Raw genomic sequence first — 16,414 nt, 5'->3', positions numbered from 1 at the left:
GTTGAACTTCCTGTGCTGCCAGAGGTGTTCCTGGATGTATGGCTTCCAACATGGTGCCTTTTTCTGTCTTCTACTCCGATCCCAAGTATCTTCCCTCTCATAATGCTGCCTTACTCAAACACACACACAACTCACCCAGCTCTTTCCCATGACTTTATATTCTTTTACTTTAAAACACCTAACAAATTTTGCCTTTTTTTCTTACGAACTCTGCTTTGTATTAAATTAAAAATCGTTGGCATGTATTTAACATAGCAGTAGAAATTCTAAGCATAATGTCTAAAAGACTAAGCAAGTAAACACAGAAAGGTAAGTCTTATAACGCTTGTCCCTTGCATGCGCCAGTATTTACAAATTAAGCATGTTTTTACTTCCCCTTTAGGTTCTCATGTGTTTATGGCGAACATACCCACGCGTTTTAGATAGATGAGTGTGTTTCTTTTCCCCCCTGACATCTAATTCATTCCTGCATTCACTTCCTCCCAGGACATTGGTAGAGATGTGTTTACTTTCCTTCCTCTTACCCTCAGAATGCAGGGTGATAGTTTTTTTTTGTTTGTTTGTTTTTAATGTCATGTAGGGGTTTATTATAGTAGCCCAGAGCAAGCTCTTCCTCTTGAGGTAGGATTTGTTGCTAATAAATAATAGTAATGATAACCTACAGGTATTGAATGCTTATTCTGTGTCAGGTGGAAAAAAATTTACTTATATTTTCTGATTTAGTCATGTCAACAATCGTTTTCTTCCCATTTTACAGAGGAACAAACTACAGCTGAGAAAGGTTAACTTACCTGTTCAAGTTAGCGCAAGTTTTTACTGTCTGTATGAAATTGTCATCTTGTTATGAGGAAGTCTATAATTGTTTGTTTTTATTGGCCATGAATCAAGTATTGGTACTCACAGACAGATTATGGTCTTTGTCCTCAAGGTGTTTTCAGTTTGATGAGATGAGAGAGAGATTTCAGGGAGAAACAATGAACAATTCAAAACATTATATAATTGGGCGTCTTTTATTACAATTCTTTATCTACTAAGAAACCTGCTTGGAGTTAGGAACGGAATCTCTCTTGCTTGTTTATTTATCTGGAGCCCTTGATGTTGTGTTTTAGAGGTTTCACAAATATTTGCTGAGTTTCATGGTGAGAGAAAGTCTGAATGCAGAGATTTGGATGAGCATCTAATGAATGTGAAGAATTAGGGTTGAGATAACCAAGAATGTTTCTTGGGTTAGAGCAGTGGTTCTCAACCAGGTACGATTTTGTATCCTGAGGGCATGGCAATGTTTGGAAACATTTTTGCTCGTCACAGCTGGTGGCAGCTATTGCTGACATCTAGTGAGGATAGGCTAGGGATGTTTGCTAAACATCCTGCAAGGCACAGGGCAATCCCCATAACAAGGAGGTATCTGGCTCCAGATGTCAGTGGTGCTGCTTTTGGGAACCCTGTGTTAGAGTTAAGTTGGGCTTCCAAAGCAGTGTGGAAATATTATATTTGGCCTGGACCAGAGGCTTGGGCGTAAACCCCAAAAAACTGCTTTAAACTTGGAATTTGTTTGATTGGATCCTTCTGCCATCTTCCTCTAGAAAATGATACAATGAGTAAGCAATAGAGCTCTAAGAAAGAATGAAATTTAATGAGATTTCTCTCAGCCTTTCAGAGAGAAAACAGCAGTAAGAAATGGAATTGGATATTCAGGTGTTCTGTTAGTCCATTTGGAATACCTGAGACTGAGTAATTTATAAGAAAAGAGTTTTAATTGGCTCATGGTATTGCAGGGTGTACAGGAAGTGTGGTGTTGGTATCTGCTTCTGGTGAGGGCCTCAAGAAGCTTACAATCATACTGAAAGGGGGAGCAGGTATGTCACATGGCGAGAGTTGGGAGTGAGAGAGAGACGGGAGGAGGTCCCAGACTCTTTTAAACAACCATATCTCAAGTGAACTAACTGAGTGAGTACTCACTTATCATCAAGAGGATGATGCCAAATCATTCATGAGGGATTCATCTCCATGATCCAGTCACCTCCCACCAGACCTCACCTCTAACACTGGAAATCACATTTCAGCGTGAGATTTGGAGGGGACAAACATCCAAGCCATATCAGGTATTGTTGAATTAAGGGTTTTGGTTTTTCGGTGTGTCTTATTCCTTCAAAGCAGGAATGTGTCATTATCCAGAATAACCATAACTTGTTTTTTAAAAGTGTTCTCTGCAGAGAATACCTATTGAGTGTCTTCCTGTTTGTTAGCTGAGGTTTTGGTGAAAAGGAAGAAAAGGATTTATGTTCTTATGAACTAAGCTCTCCAGTGGTCATGGTGTTCTTATTGTTTTATGCATTGTAATTGTTTTTAATAGTCTTTTATTTGAGGCACCTGGGTTCTTCAGTGCCCCAGAGGAGAGGTAAATCATTCTTTAATTATGAAACTCTGAGGCATACTTGTTGCATCACTTAAAGGCAGGTTTTTTTGTTTTTGTTTTTGTTTTTGTTTTAAGTTTAAAGGAAAATAAAACTCTATTGTGATCCTGAAGTCAGCAGTAGAACTTAGTTTGGTGTGTATGTCCCCCAGAGCTATCAATACATTTAGATGTTGAGGATGGAAACAGGTCAGGTAAACTTGTTCATGGTTCTAAGGTAGGAGTTAGAATATTACAATAAGTCTTTTTGCAGTGATGAAAATATTTCATATCTGTCCCTGCTATTCAGGAGGCTGAGGCAGGAGAATCGTTTGAACCCAGGAGGCGGAGGTTGCAGTGAGCCGAGATTGCACCACTGCACTCCAGCCTGGGCGACAGAGGGAGATGCTGTCTCAAAAAAAAAAAAAAAAAAAAAAAAAAAAAAAATATATATATATATATATATATAAAAAATATCTGTGGCTACTTCAATGTACATGAATTAAAATTCAAAATTTGGTGGCTATCATGTTGAATGGTAAGAATAATAGGGAGTCTGTGACAAACAGCCTTGATGTTTTTTAGTTTTCTATTGTGGTTTTATGTCAAAATGTTAACATTTTGTCTGCCTGTGGCTTTCTTTTTCTTACAGTGGTTGTGTTTTTAGTGTCCAGATAGTCGATTAGTCAGATAGTTGATTATTCATGTCGTGATTCAGTCTAAACAGTATAACCAAAGGTGCACAATCTGAGTGACCTCTCAGGAGCATGTCCCACTCAAGGGCTGAAGAGAAATTGGATCACATGGTCACTAGATTTGGTTGGAACATAAACTCACTTAATTTGTTTTCGTTTAAGCCTCTTGAGTCTGTAACCACATAGCCTGCTTTTAGTTCCTCTGCACTGGAATCTAAAATGACAGGCTAATTATCTCTTTGCAGCCTGTTTACTGAGGGGGAAATCCTCTGAGGCCTGTTCTAAAGAACCCTGACCTGATATTCAAATGCTTTTGAAAAAAACCTGCTTTTTGGTTCTCCTTGTAGGGAAAGTATGAAGTACACAGTAAGTTTGAATCCCTAGCGTGATCAGAATGTCTGAAACCAGGCCCTTTGGTAATGTAGAAAGAAAATGCACATTTAAAAAGTTGTCAAATATAAAATAAGTTATTTTAAGGAAGTTCCTTTTTTCTGTCTCACCTTTGCTTTAGTGGCCATCAATGATAAATTAAGTTATTGTTAAGCTTCCATTTTTCCGCCTCCGTTCATTGTTTCTGAGATTTTGGCCACTGAGGAACCATGGTAATGACTTTGCCACACTGGAGAACACTGTTACAGTATTAATTATTTACTGTTTTTTCTTGACATTGACATTTAATTGACATTTTAATTGACACTTAAAAGTTCCATTCTAAATAATACCTATGATATTACTAGTTTGAGATATCCATTTTTCTTAATATATACTAGAATACATATTTTTAAAAATAAAAAACATTTCCCCACATACCATCTAAATTTGCAAAGTCTGGCCTGATTTCTCTTATCTCTTCTAGGAATACTTTCAGAATTGGCTTATATTTGGCTAATATAATAAAAGCTATACTATAGGAAAATTGGCTTTTTCTTCTGCATAGTGGCTTAAATTTCACTGAATAACTTCAGGAAACCTAAAAGACTGTGCTCATAATTCTCTCTCACTGAAACAGGGCTGCATCTCCCACACTTTATACTTCTAGAAATAAAGTTATGTTTTTCTTTCTCCTTTTCTTACTTCCTGCCTCTCTGAATCCAATTATAAGTTGTTTTACCAGTAGTTCTTATGTAATTTAGGGCATTCTTTAAAATTAAAAATAATTTAGGGCATTCCTTGAAAATTAAAAATCAAAAGCTCAACTCCTTATGGGATGGAAAGAAAAAAAATCCAAAGCATATTTTTTCTAGTATACATTAACTTGTTAAAATGCTATGAGAAGTGGTGCTTACCATGTGAAAAATGCTCCACCTAACTCTTAATAAGGTAATTGGAAATCCTAACTACACTTGGTAGTTTGCTAACTCACTTTATTGGTCGGTGTGCAGAAGCAGACACTCTCATGCATTGCTGATGAGATTGTAAATTGGTACAGATTCTATGGAGGGCAACTTGTCAATATCCATCAAAATTACAATATATGCCCCTTTGACTCATTCTTTCCAGGAATTATAGATTTATTTATTCTCCTGTTTAATGACATAGATACAAGGTTATTATGGCATTGTTTGTAATGGTAATACATTATGGAATATTCACCCAATGAAATATTAATCAGCTGTAGAAAAGAATGAGGAAGCTTTTCATGTGCAGTTATGGAAAGGTCTTTGAGATATCAGTGGAAAGAACAAAGTACACAGTAGTATGTTCAGCATGGCCCCCCCCACCCTTTTTTTTTTTTTTTGAGACGGAGTCTCGCTCTGTTGCCCAGGCTGGAGTGCAATGGTGTGATCTTGGCTCACTGCAACCTCCACCTCCCAGATTCAAGCGATTCTCCTGCATCAGCCTCTTGAGTAGCTGGGATTACAGGCACACACCACCACGCCTGAGCATGCCCATTTTTTGTGTAAAAAAGTGAAAAGGTATATATATATACACACACACACACACACACACAGACACACATACTTTTTTTTTATATGCATAAAACATCTTTGGAAGACTACACAAAACCAAATAACATTGATTGCTCTTGGAGGTAGAGACTGACATGGGAAGAAATTTTTCACTGTATACTTATATGCTTTTTGAATTTTGAATAATGCGGATAAATTAACTATTCAGAAATAGTTAATAAAAATAGTCTTTAAAATATGTAAATGTATGTGTACATAGATATACACACACACAAGCTTGGCATGATACTTCACTATGTTTATATCCTAAATAAGACCTTTCTATAAGTCTGTATTCTGTTTCTGCTCATCAGGAACTGTCATTTTCTAGACCTTTTTCTCTCAGTGAATTTTTTATAAAATAAAGGTTATAAGTCTCCTTAGAGATTAATTTTGTTATTCTTTAAATCCACTACTGTCTTTCATTATTTTTGTGCTAGTTTCATTTCTGTCTAAAAATTTAACCTTTTTGAAGTCTTCATTATGATCCAAAGGACAGGATAAGCCAAAGGGGGATAGACAAAGTAGATAAACTAATATTATTAATCAATGACAGAGAGAGAGCAGAATTTTTTTTTTTTTTGAGATGGAGTCTCGCTCTGTCACCTAGACTGGAGTGCAGTGGTGTGATCTCGGCTCACTGCAACCTCCACCTTCTGGGTTCAAGCGATTCTCCTGCCTCAGCCTCCTGAGTAGCTGGGATTACTGGCATGTGCCACCATGCCCGGCTAATTTTTGTATTTTTAGTAGAGATGGGGTTTCACCACGCTGGCCAGGTTGGTCTCGAACTCCTGACCTTGTGATCTGCCAGCCTCGGCCCTCCCGCCTCAGCCTCCCTTACAGGCATGAGCCACCATGCCCGTCAGAGGGCAGAACTATTTTTGTTTCTATTTTTTTCACTAAGGTATATTCAGATTGATACAGGTAAATAGGCAATATGGATTTCTGTTTTCAGTAATAGCAGACTAGGTAATTATCTCTCATCGGGGACAATTAGAAAATATGGGTGAAATATAAACATCTGCTGGAAGATACTGGAGAGATAGAAGGATCATGAAGAATTACCTAGCTGTGATCCATGTGAGAGCTGTAGAGATCCAAGGACAAGAGTCTATTTTGGGGCTCTTTTGTCCCCTGAGGGTACATGCTGGATTCTGAGTGGGGAAGCTCAGTGACAAGGTCATGAAAAGTGCCTCTTTGAACTAAAGTAACAGGAAATGGATTAGTGTTCAGGACCCATCAAGTAAGGGGGAGCCTGGTGAACTCCATTTCCTTTGGGTTAGGGCCATGAAAGGCCATGCCGTAAAAGTAGGTCGTTGCAGGGAGTGCAGCTCAGCTTCAGAAACAGCTAAGTTCATGAATTGGGATTTTTGGGTGGCTTTGACAAGCTGGTTCTAAAATACGTATAGAAATAGAAGGCCACAAATAGCAAAGACACTCTTGAATAAGAACAACAACAGGGAAAGATTTGTTCCATCCAACATCAAGACTTATTTTAAAGTTTTTAAAGAGTAGTCAGGCTCTAGGAATAGAATCAAAAGCTTAGAAACATGTTTATATGGACACTTGCTTTGCAACAAAGATTGTTAACATAGAGCAGTGGGTAAGGGAAGGTAAATGTTTCTGGGACAATTGAATATTCTAAGAGAAAGGAAAGTAAAGAAACGTAATCTTTACCTCACACATCATACACAAAAAATCAACTCGGTAGATTATAGAACAGTATGTGGAAGGTAGTACGTAAGCACCTACCTATAGGATACGGGAGAATATTTTTGGATCTCAATACAGTGAAAGACATCTTAGACAGGACACACAAAGGCAGATTTGATAAATTTTGAGTACACAAAAGTACTTTGGTTCATCAAAGGCCAGCATTAAATGGGAAAAGTCATGTCACAGAGTGGAAGCAGGTAATTATAATACATATACCTGACAAAAGGTTTGTATCTAAAACTCCTATAAATAATAAAAAGGGACTGGGTGTGGTGGCTCATGCCTGTAATCCCAGCACTTTGGGAGGTCGAGGTGGGCGGATCATGAGGTCAGGAGTTCGAGAACAGCCTGGCCAATATGGTGAAACCCTGTCTCTACTAAAATACAAAAATTAACTGGGTGTGGTGGCACATGCCTGTAGTCCCAGCTACTAGGGAGGCTGAGGCCGAAGAATCTCTTGAACCCAGGAGGTGGAAGTTGCAGTGAGCCGAGACCATGCCACTGCACTCCAACTTGGATGACAGAGTGAGACTCGGTCTCAAAAAACAAAAAATAATAATAATAAAAAGGACAATCCAGTAATAAAATTGGCAAGAGACTTGGAGAGGCACCTCACAAAAGAAGATTTTTAAATGGCCAAGAAATACGAGTCATCAGTGAAATACAAACTAAATTAGCATACGTCTACCAGAATGGCCCCCCAAAAAAATTTTAACATGACCAAGTGTCAGAGAAAGTCCAGAGTAATGAAAATGATGCTACAATGCTGGTAGCATTGTATTTGGTACAACCCCTTTAGAAAATAGTTCGGCATTATCTACTGAAATTTAACATTCAAATTTCTATGACTTAACCATTTCCATTCTGACATTTATATCCAACATAAATGCATGCCCTGTAGCCAAGACACAAGAATATTCATAGCAGCATTATTCATAATAGCCCCAAACTGGGGTTAACCTAATTATCATCAACAATAGATAGATAGCTCATGGTGGATTCGTGGAATAATGTACAGCAATGAAAGTGAACAAACTGACTGGGTGCAGTGGCTCATGCCTGTAATCCCAGTACTTTGGGTGGCTGAGGCGGGCAGATCACCTGAGCTTAGGATTTCGAGACCAATCCAGCCAACGTGGTGAAACCCCCGTCTCTACTAAAAATACAAAAATTAGCTGGGTGTGGTGGTGGGTGCCTGTAGTCCCAGCTGCTCAGGAGGCTGAGGTAGGAGAATCGCTTGAAGCCAGGAGGTGGAGGTTGCAGTGAGCCGAGATTGCACCATTGCACTCCAGCCTGGGGAACAAGAGCGAGATTCTGTCTCAGGAAAAAAAAAAAAAAAAGAAAGAAAGAAAGTTAACAAACCTACCTACGATTACATGGGTGCATCTTTTGATGCATATTTTGGTGGATGCATCAAAATAATGACTGAAATAAGCAACACCCAAAAGAGAACATTCTTTTTCATTTCCCTTTATACAGAATTCAGAAAGCAGGCCCAGTGAAGCAATACTGTTTAGGAATGCTTACTTAGGTGGCCCAGCTATAAAGAAAGCAAGGAAATAATGTCCATAATTGGGATAGTGGTTTTCTTACCTTAAGGAGGAAAGGATCAGGTAATGATTGGGAAGGTCATGAGTGGGGCTTCTGGAGTGTTAGAAATGTTCTATTTCTTGGCCTGGGTGGTGTTTGTGGTAATTTATTGAGGTATACACTTTTGTGTACTCTTCTACATTCTATTATATTTCACAATAGAAAAGATTTAATTTTTTTTTTTTTTTTTTTTTAGACAGAGTCTTGCTCTGTCACCCAGGCTGAAGTGCAGTGGCGTGATCTGGGCTCACTGCAACCTCTGCCTCCCAGGTTCAAGTGATTCTCCTGCCCCAGCCTCCCAAGTAGCTTAGATTACAGACACACACCACCATGCCCAGCTAATTTTGTATTTTTAGTAGAGATAGGGTTTCACCATGTTGGCCAGGCTGCTCTGGAACTCCTGACCTCAAGCCATCTGCCTGCCTCGGGCTCCCAAAGTGCTGGAGTTACAGGCGTGAGTCACTGCGCCCAGCCTACAAAAGGTTTTTAAAAGAGTCAGTGTATAATGTAGTTAGTAAGAGTGCTGACTTTGGTCTTGGATTGCCTGAGTGCATATCAGTTCTATTTGTATTTGCTGGTCATCTTGGGCATCTTGATTTCTCCAAGCTTCAATTTCTTAAACTATAGAAAGGGAGTAATAGTAGTATCAACTTCAGTGGTTCTATAATTCAGTGCAATTCAGTGACTATTCAATATGATGATGCCTACAAAAAACTTAGAAAATAATTGACATATAGTAAGTGACCACTGAGTCTTGGTTATAATAACAAAGATGATCAGAATAAAGATAGAATAGCTAGGTACTTTAATTCAGTTCAGATTTCTGGACCCAGTGAAATTCTATCCAGGAATTTTGGTCAGAGTTCTTTTTACAAGCCATAGAAGTTAATTCTGGCTGTCTTAAGCAGAAAGAGGATTTATTAGAAGGAAAAAGGAGGCTCACCAAATTGTTAGAAGGCTGGAGGACTCCTGAGGCTAAGCAGCAAGAACAACTTGGCTGTTTGGCTGCCACTAGATGAATTCTGTCTCTCGTTTGTCCCACTCCTGTTTCACCTGTTCCAGGTGGGAATATTTTAGGTTATGTGCTTGTTCCCTGACTTCCGGGTACTGAGAAGAGAAGGATCTTCCATTTTGACTTCCACTGAGTACTATTGTCAGTGACAGTTCTCCCCAAGGAGGAAAAGGTTGAGTATTTTTGAAAGCCAGAAGGTTGACAGATGACTGCTACGTCTGGGGTCCTGAAATAACCTGCAGATATACTTGTGCACCATCTTTGAGGGATGTGAGAGACTAGAAATGGACATATCTAGTTATCCTGAAGGGAAAGAGTATAATCCAGAATCTGGAGACCATTAAACTTGGTCCAGATTTTCAGTAGAATATGTCATTTGAAGTAAAGAAAATAAGTGTTACTAGGAGCCAGCATGGGCGAACTAAAAACACATTTGACTACCTAATTATTTTCTAATTGTATCCTTTCTAGTCTTTCATTACTAGTTAGGTCCTTTCTCTCCCTCATGGACTTCTGCAGAGGCCTCCTATCTGATCTCGTAAAATCCATCCTACCTATGGCTGCCATAGAATTGTACCAAAAAAATATAGATTTGACCATGTCATTTCCTAGCTTAAAATTTTTCATCACCTTTGGGATAAAGGACTTTCACACACTTTTTCCTGCTAGATTGAAAGCATCATGAGAGCCAGAACTATGTCTGCTTTGGATATTCTCTCCAGTACCTAGGATGTGGCCAGGCACTTACTAGGAATTTGGTAAGTATCAAGTTAAATCACTGGGACCTGTGGCTCTCAGCTCATCTCTCTGCATTTGTGCAGTGGCCTCCAGCCACACTGAACTGCCATGGTGGTTTTTTTTTGTGTTTTTGGTTTTGTTCATTCATCCTCCTCTGCTTGCAGTGCCCTTTTCCACTTGACTTGGCCAAGTCCTGGTCATTCTTGAATTCAGTGCAATTGTCATCTCTTTCAGGAAGCCTCCTTTGACACCTTTATTCCCTAAATTAGTTAACTATATGTGTATCTGTGACATCTAGTGCATAATTCTATCCTAAAGGATACCATACTTAGATTACAACTGTCTGTTTATGAGTTTATCTTCCTCACTAGGCTGAGTTCCTTGAGGGCACAGATCATGTCTAGTTTAACTGTATATTCCCTACATGGAATATACTGCCTGACATATAGCAGGGGCCCAGTAAAGTTCTGTTGAATTTAGGCAAAGTCATTAACTCAAATTTCCCTTTTTCATGTGGTTGCTGTATATATAGTGTATTTTGATTTTGGCAAAATATTTGGCAGAGTGATACCTGAAGGAGATTCAGTGGGCTGCTTTAAATGGATAAATATCATTGTTGAGTGGAAAAGGTAGGTTAAGTAGTATGTGTGGTCAGAATTCACTTATTAAACAACAAAAAAGGCAACTGATTTTTATGCATAAAAGAACTTGTTTCAGCCATATGAGCTATTAAAGGATGACAGATTAAAACAGTAGTGTTTCATCATGTTCTATCTATAGAATGGCAGCAGTTATAAGGAATGATTATATCTAGTGTTAGTGAGAATGTGGGGAAATGGTTACACTCGGATATCCACTCCTAGTAGAAGTAAATTTTGGAGAGAAATTGGACAATGTGTATAAAAGTGTTAATGTGTAGACCTTGACAAGGTTTTTCAGTTCTGGGGACTTGTTCTATAGAAATGAAGTAAAAAAAGGCTTAAATAACAAAATGGAAGCTGGGGGTGGCGAGGGTGCCTGTATTCTCAGCTACTTGGGAGGCTGAGGCAGGAGGATCACTTGAGCCCAAGAGTTTGAGGCTGCAGTGAGTTCTGATTATGCCACCAGACTCCAGCCTGGGCAACACAGTGAGATCCCATCTTTAAAAAAAATCATGGCTTATGCCTGTAATCCTAACACTATGAATGGCCCGTGTGGGAGGATTGCTTGAGCCTAGGAGTTTGCGACCAGCCTGGGCATCATAGGGAAACCCTGTCTCTACAGAAAAATTTAAAAATTAGCCAGATGTGGTGATGCATGCCTGTGGTCCTAGCCTCAGCCTCCTGAGTAGCTAGGAGCTACTCGAGAGGTTAAGGCTGCAGTGAGCTGTGATCTCAGAACTACACTTGAGCCTTAGAGGTCAAGGCTGCAGTGAGCTGTGATCACAACACTACACTCCAGCCTGGGTGATAGAGCAAGATCCTGTCTCAAAAAAAAGAAGAAAAAAAAAGTGCTCTAATGCATTAAAAGATAAGAGAAGTGCAAACTAAAATTAATATACCATTCTTCACATATCAAGTTCTGCCAATTTTCCAACAGTTTGACAACATACTCTGATGTGCCAGGTGTGGGGAAATGGGCACTCATATATTGATGCAGTGAATGTAAAATAGATGATCCTTGTGGAGAATTTGGTTCAGAAATTCCACTCAGGAATCTATCCCAAAGATACACTAGCAAAAATATGAAATATGCACAAGGTGTTGTAGCACAGTTTGCAATATTAACAGACTGGAAATGACCCTGATGTCTATCAGTAGGGACATGAGTATGGTGTACATCCACACAGTCAAGTATGCCAGTTTAAAAACTAATGAGCCAGCTGTGGTGGCATGCACCTGAATCCTAGCAACTCAGGAGACTGAGGCAGGAGGAATGCTTGAGCCCAGGAATTTGAGTACAGCCTAGGCAACATTAAAAAAAAAAGAGGAATAATGTTAGGCTATTTATTTGAGATATTATTATTGTGATGATTATTTTAGAGACTGGGTCTGACTGTCACCCAGGCTGGAGTGCAGTGGCATGATTTTGGCTCACTGCAGCCAGGAACTCAAGTGATCCTCCTGTCTCAGCTTCCCAAAGTACTGGGATTACAGGCCTGAGCCACCATGCCTGGCCTCTTCTTTTTTAATGTAAGAATTTATTGCTATCAACATTCTTCTTAGAACTGCTTTTGCTTTCGTTGCATCCCATAGGTTTTAGTATATTTCCATTCTGTTTTGTCTCAAGATACGTTTTCTCTTTTGATTTCTTCTCTAATCTATTGGTTGTTCAGGAGCAGGTTGTTTAATTTCCACATCTTTGTGATTTTTCCCTGAATTTCCTCTGTTACTGATTTCTAGTTTTTCACCATTGTGGTTGGAAATAATACTTGTTATGATTCCAGTTATAAATTTGTTAAGACTTGTTTTGTGGCCTAACATCTGATCTATTCTGGAGAATGTTACATATGCAATGGAGAAGAATGTGTATTCTGCTACTGTTGTATGGAAAGTTCTGTATATGTCTGTTGGGCCCATTTGGTCCTAAGTGTAGTTCAAGTCTAGTATTTCCATTACTTTTCTGTCTAGTTGATCTATCCATTGTGAAAATGGGATATTGAGGTCCCCTACTATTCTTATATTGCTATCTATTTTCCCCCTTCACGTCTATTAAAATTTGGTTTATACCTTTAGGTGCTCTGATGTTGAGTGCATATGTATTTATGATTGTTATGTCCTCTTGATGGCTTGACCCCTTTATCATCAAATAATGGCCTTCTTTGTTTTGTGTGACAGTTTTTAGACTTTATTTTGTCTAAGTACAGCCACCTCTGCTCTTTCTTGGTTACTGTTTACATGGAATATCTTTTTCAATTCTTCCACTTTCAGCCTGTATGTGTTCTTAAAGCTAAAATGAGTCTCTTGTGGGCAGCATATAGGTTGGATCTTGGTTTTTTTTTAATCCATTCACCCACTCGGTGTCTTCTAATTGGAGAACTTAATCCATTTACATTCAAGCTTATTATTGATAGGGAAAGATTTACTTCTGCTATTTTGTTAATTGTTTTCTGGTTGTTTTGTAGAGCCCTTGTTCCTTTCTTACTCTTGTTTTCCTTTGTGATTTGGTGATTTTCTATAATGCTGAGCTTTGATTCCTTTCTCTTTATTATTTGTTTATCTGGGGTGGTTTTTTGCTTTGTGGTTACCATGAGGCTTATATAGAATAAATTATAGTTAGAAAAGCTTATTTTAAACTGGCAACAACTTTAGATGTAGAAGGAAATTTACTCAACGTAATAAAGACTATTTATGAAAAACCCAAAGCCAGTGTCGTAATCAATGTGGAAAAATGAAAACTTTTTCTCTATGATCTGGCACAAGGCAAGGATGACCACTCTCACCACTTCTATTCAACATAGTAATGGAAGTGCTAGCAAGAGCAAGCAGACAAGAAAAAAAAAGGCATACAATTAGCTGAATGGTAGAAGTTATGTCCATTTGCAGATGACATGATCTTATATGTAAATAACCCCAAAAACTCTACAAAAAAACTTAGAATTAATAAATGACATCAGTGAAGTTGCAGGATAAAAAATCAGTGTACAAAAGTCAGTTGCATTTCTGTACACAGTAACAACCTATCCAAAAAATCAAGAAAATAATCCCAATTTACAGTAGCATAAAAAATAATAAATTAGCCTAGCGTGGTAGCCCATGCCTGTTGTCCCAGCTACTCGGGAGGCTGAGGTGGGAGGATTGCTTGAGCCCTGGAGGTCGAGGCTGCAGTGAGCTGTGATTGTGCCACTGCACTCCAGCATGGCTTACAGAGACCCTGTCTCAAGAAAAAAATACGAATAAACTTAACCAGAAAGATCTGGACACTTAAGACTGTAAAACACTGATGACAGAAATTAAGAAGACACAAACAAATGGGAAGACATCCTGTGTTCATGATTTGGAAAAATTAATATTGTTCAAATGTTCATACTATCCAAAGCAATATGCAGATTTAACACAATCCCAATCCAAATTCTAAAGACATTCTTCACAGAAATAGAAAAAACAATTCTAAAATTTGTATGTAACCACAAATACCCCGAATATACAAGCAATCCTAAGAAAGAAAACGTTGAGGCATCACACTTTCTGATTTCAAATTCTATTACAAGCTATAGTAATTAAAACAGTATGGTGCTAGTATAAAAACAGTAGATCAGAATTGAGAGCCTAGAAACAAACCCAAGCATATATGACCAACTAATTTTTGACAAAGGCACTAAGAGGACACAGTGGGGAAAAGATAGTCTCTTCAATAAATGGTTCTGGGAAAACTGGATTTCCACATGCAAAAGAATGGAAATGGGCCGGGCGTGGTGGCTCATGCCTGTAATCCCAGCACTTTGGGAGGCCAAGGTGGGCAGATCATTTGAAGTCAGAAGTTTGAGACCAGCCTGGTCAACACGGTGAAACCCTGTCTCTACTGAAAATACAAAAAAATTATCTGGGCATGGTGGCATGCACCTGTAATCCCAGCTACCTGGGAGCGTGAGGCAGGAGAATCACTTGAACCTGGGAGACAGAGGTTGTTGCAGTGAGCCGAGATTGTGCCACTGCACTCCAGCCTGGGCGACAGAGTGAGACTCCGTCTGAAAAAAAAGGCAAAGGATCTGAATGGGTGTTTTTCCAAAGAGGACGTAAAAATGGCCAAAAGGTACATGAAAAGATGTTCAACATCAGTAGTCACAAGGGAAATGCAAATTAAAACCACAATGAGATATATCACCTCATGCCTGTTAGGATGACTTATCTTTGGTAAGAGATAACAACTGTTGGTACAAATGTAGATGATGCAGCCATTGTGAAAAATAGTATGGAAATTCCTAAATAAAAGTAGAACTACCACATGACCCAGTAACCCCTATTCTGAGTATATACCCAAAGGAAGTGAAATCACCGCCTCAGATATCTGTTCATTGTCGCGTTATTCACAATAGCCAAGATATGAAAACAATCTACGTGTCCGTTGACAGACAAATGAATAAAGCTGTGGTGTGCATACATACACACAGAGGAATATTATTTAGCCTTATAAAAGAAAGAGATCTTGCCATTTGCCACACGTGGATGAGCCTGGATGACATTATATTAAGTAAAATAAGCCAGACACAAAAAGAAAAATACTGCTCAATCTCTCTTATATATGTAATCTAAAAAAAAAAAAGTCAAGTACACAGAAACAGGATAAAATAGTGGTTACTAGAGGTGGTGGTGGTGGTGGTGATGGTAGAGGAAAGGGGGAGGTGTAGGTCAAAGGATACAAAGTAGAGATACATAGGATGAACAAGTCTAGAGATCTAGTGTACAATATGAGAATGATGGTTAATAATATTGTGCTTGGGAATTTTGCTAAAAGTAAATTTTAGGTGCTCTTGCCACACACAGTGGCCAACAGGTATATAAAAAGATGTTCAACATCACAAAAAGAGAGGATAGCTGTGGGATGATGGATTTGTTGATTTGCTTGATATGGTAATCATTTCACCATCTATATGTATATCAAAACATTATGTTGTACACCTTAAACATATACAATTTAAAAATTTAAAGTAATGAGGAAGATCTGTGTAATCTTTTCCAGACACACCATGAATGGAGTTCCAATCTTGGAATGCCACTTTTTCTGGACCTAACTCTTGAATGACCATGTTAATTCATTCAATTTTTTTTCTATTATTTGTCATAGTTGTTGAAAGCCAAAGAGCTGCTGAGAACTGTAAATTTTTTCTCACTGTCAGAGTGCCCATCCTGTACCACAGAACCTGAATTACATTTGAAATTGGCAGATTGAGGTACTCCACTTATCAAAACATCTCCAGATAATCATGTGGATCTTTTCTTTGCAGCTCAGACATCTAACAACCAAGGTTTGCCTCCACCTGTGTGTACCAGAATGGCGTTGAGGCCAGGTTTCATTACTCCTTTGATATTCATTAATATTTCTTTTTAAACTGTTTTTTGATCAAGTAGAAAGCCACTCTTCACTTTTACTTGATAGCAGATATTATGAAAACAACAAGCTCCCCAGTAAATGTCTTCAGGTCATTGTAGGTTGTCCTGGGTAGGTCATGTTTCATCATTGATATTTCTTTGTGACACTGGGATAAAAACTTGGACATTACTGGGAGACATCTGGAGAATTTCTGCCTGTGTTTACTGGTTTATTATAAAGGATAAACAGCCAGATGAAGAGGTACATAGGGCGAGGCCTGGAAGGGTCCTGAGTGCAGGAGCTTCCGTCTGCA

General features: G+C 38.6%; 1 protein-coding gene across 2 annotated transcripts in view; it reads left to right on the top strand.

Moving 5' to 3' along the window:
• Positions 1 to 16,414, top strand: part of TMED8 (transmembrane p24 trafficking protein family member 8) — a 47,566-nt gene that overhangs the window by 1,571 nt on the left and 29,581 nt on the right. The window contains exon 1 of one of the 2 annotated variants that reach the window (XM_054449656.2): positions 10,024 to 10,112. The exons of the other annotated variant lie outside the window; for it this stretch is intronic. The gene's annotated coding sequence lies outside the window, so the exon portion shown is untranslated. Of the gene's footprint in view, positions 1 to 10,023; positions 10,113 to 16,414 lie in introns of those variants that run through there. 2 annotated transcript variants of the gene reach the window in all.

This window comes from Pongo pygmaeus, chromosome 15 (genome assembly GCF_028885625.2).
Source record: "Pongo pygmaeus isolate AG05252 chromosome 15, NHGRI_mPonPyg2-v2.0_pri, whole genome shotgun sequence".
NCBI classification, from domain to species: Eukaryota; Metazoa; Chordata; class Mammalia; order Primates; family Hominidae; genus Pongo; species Pongo pygmaeus.
The sequence above is the reverse complement of the archived record's forward strand: the minus strand, read 5'-3'. Positions and strand labels throughout refer to the sequence as shown.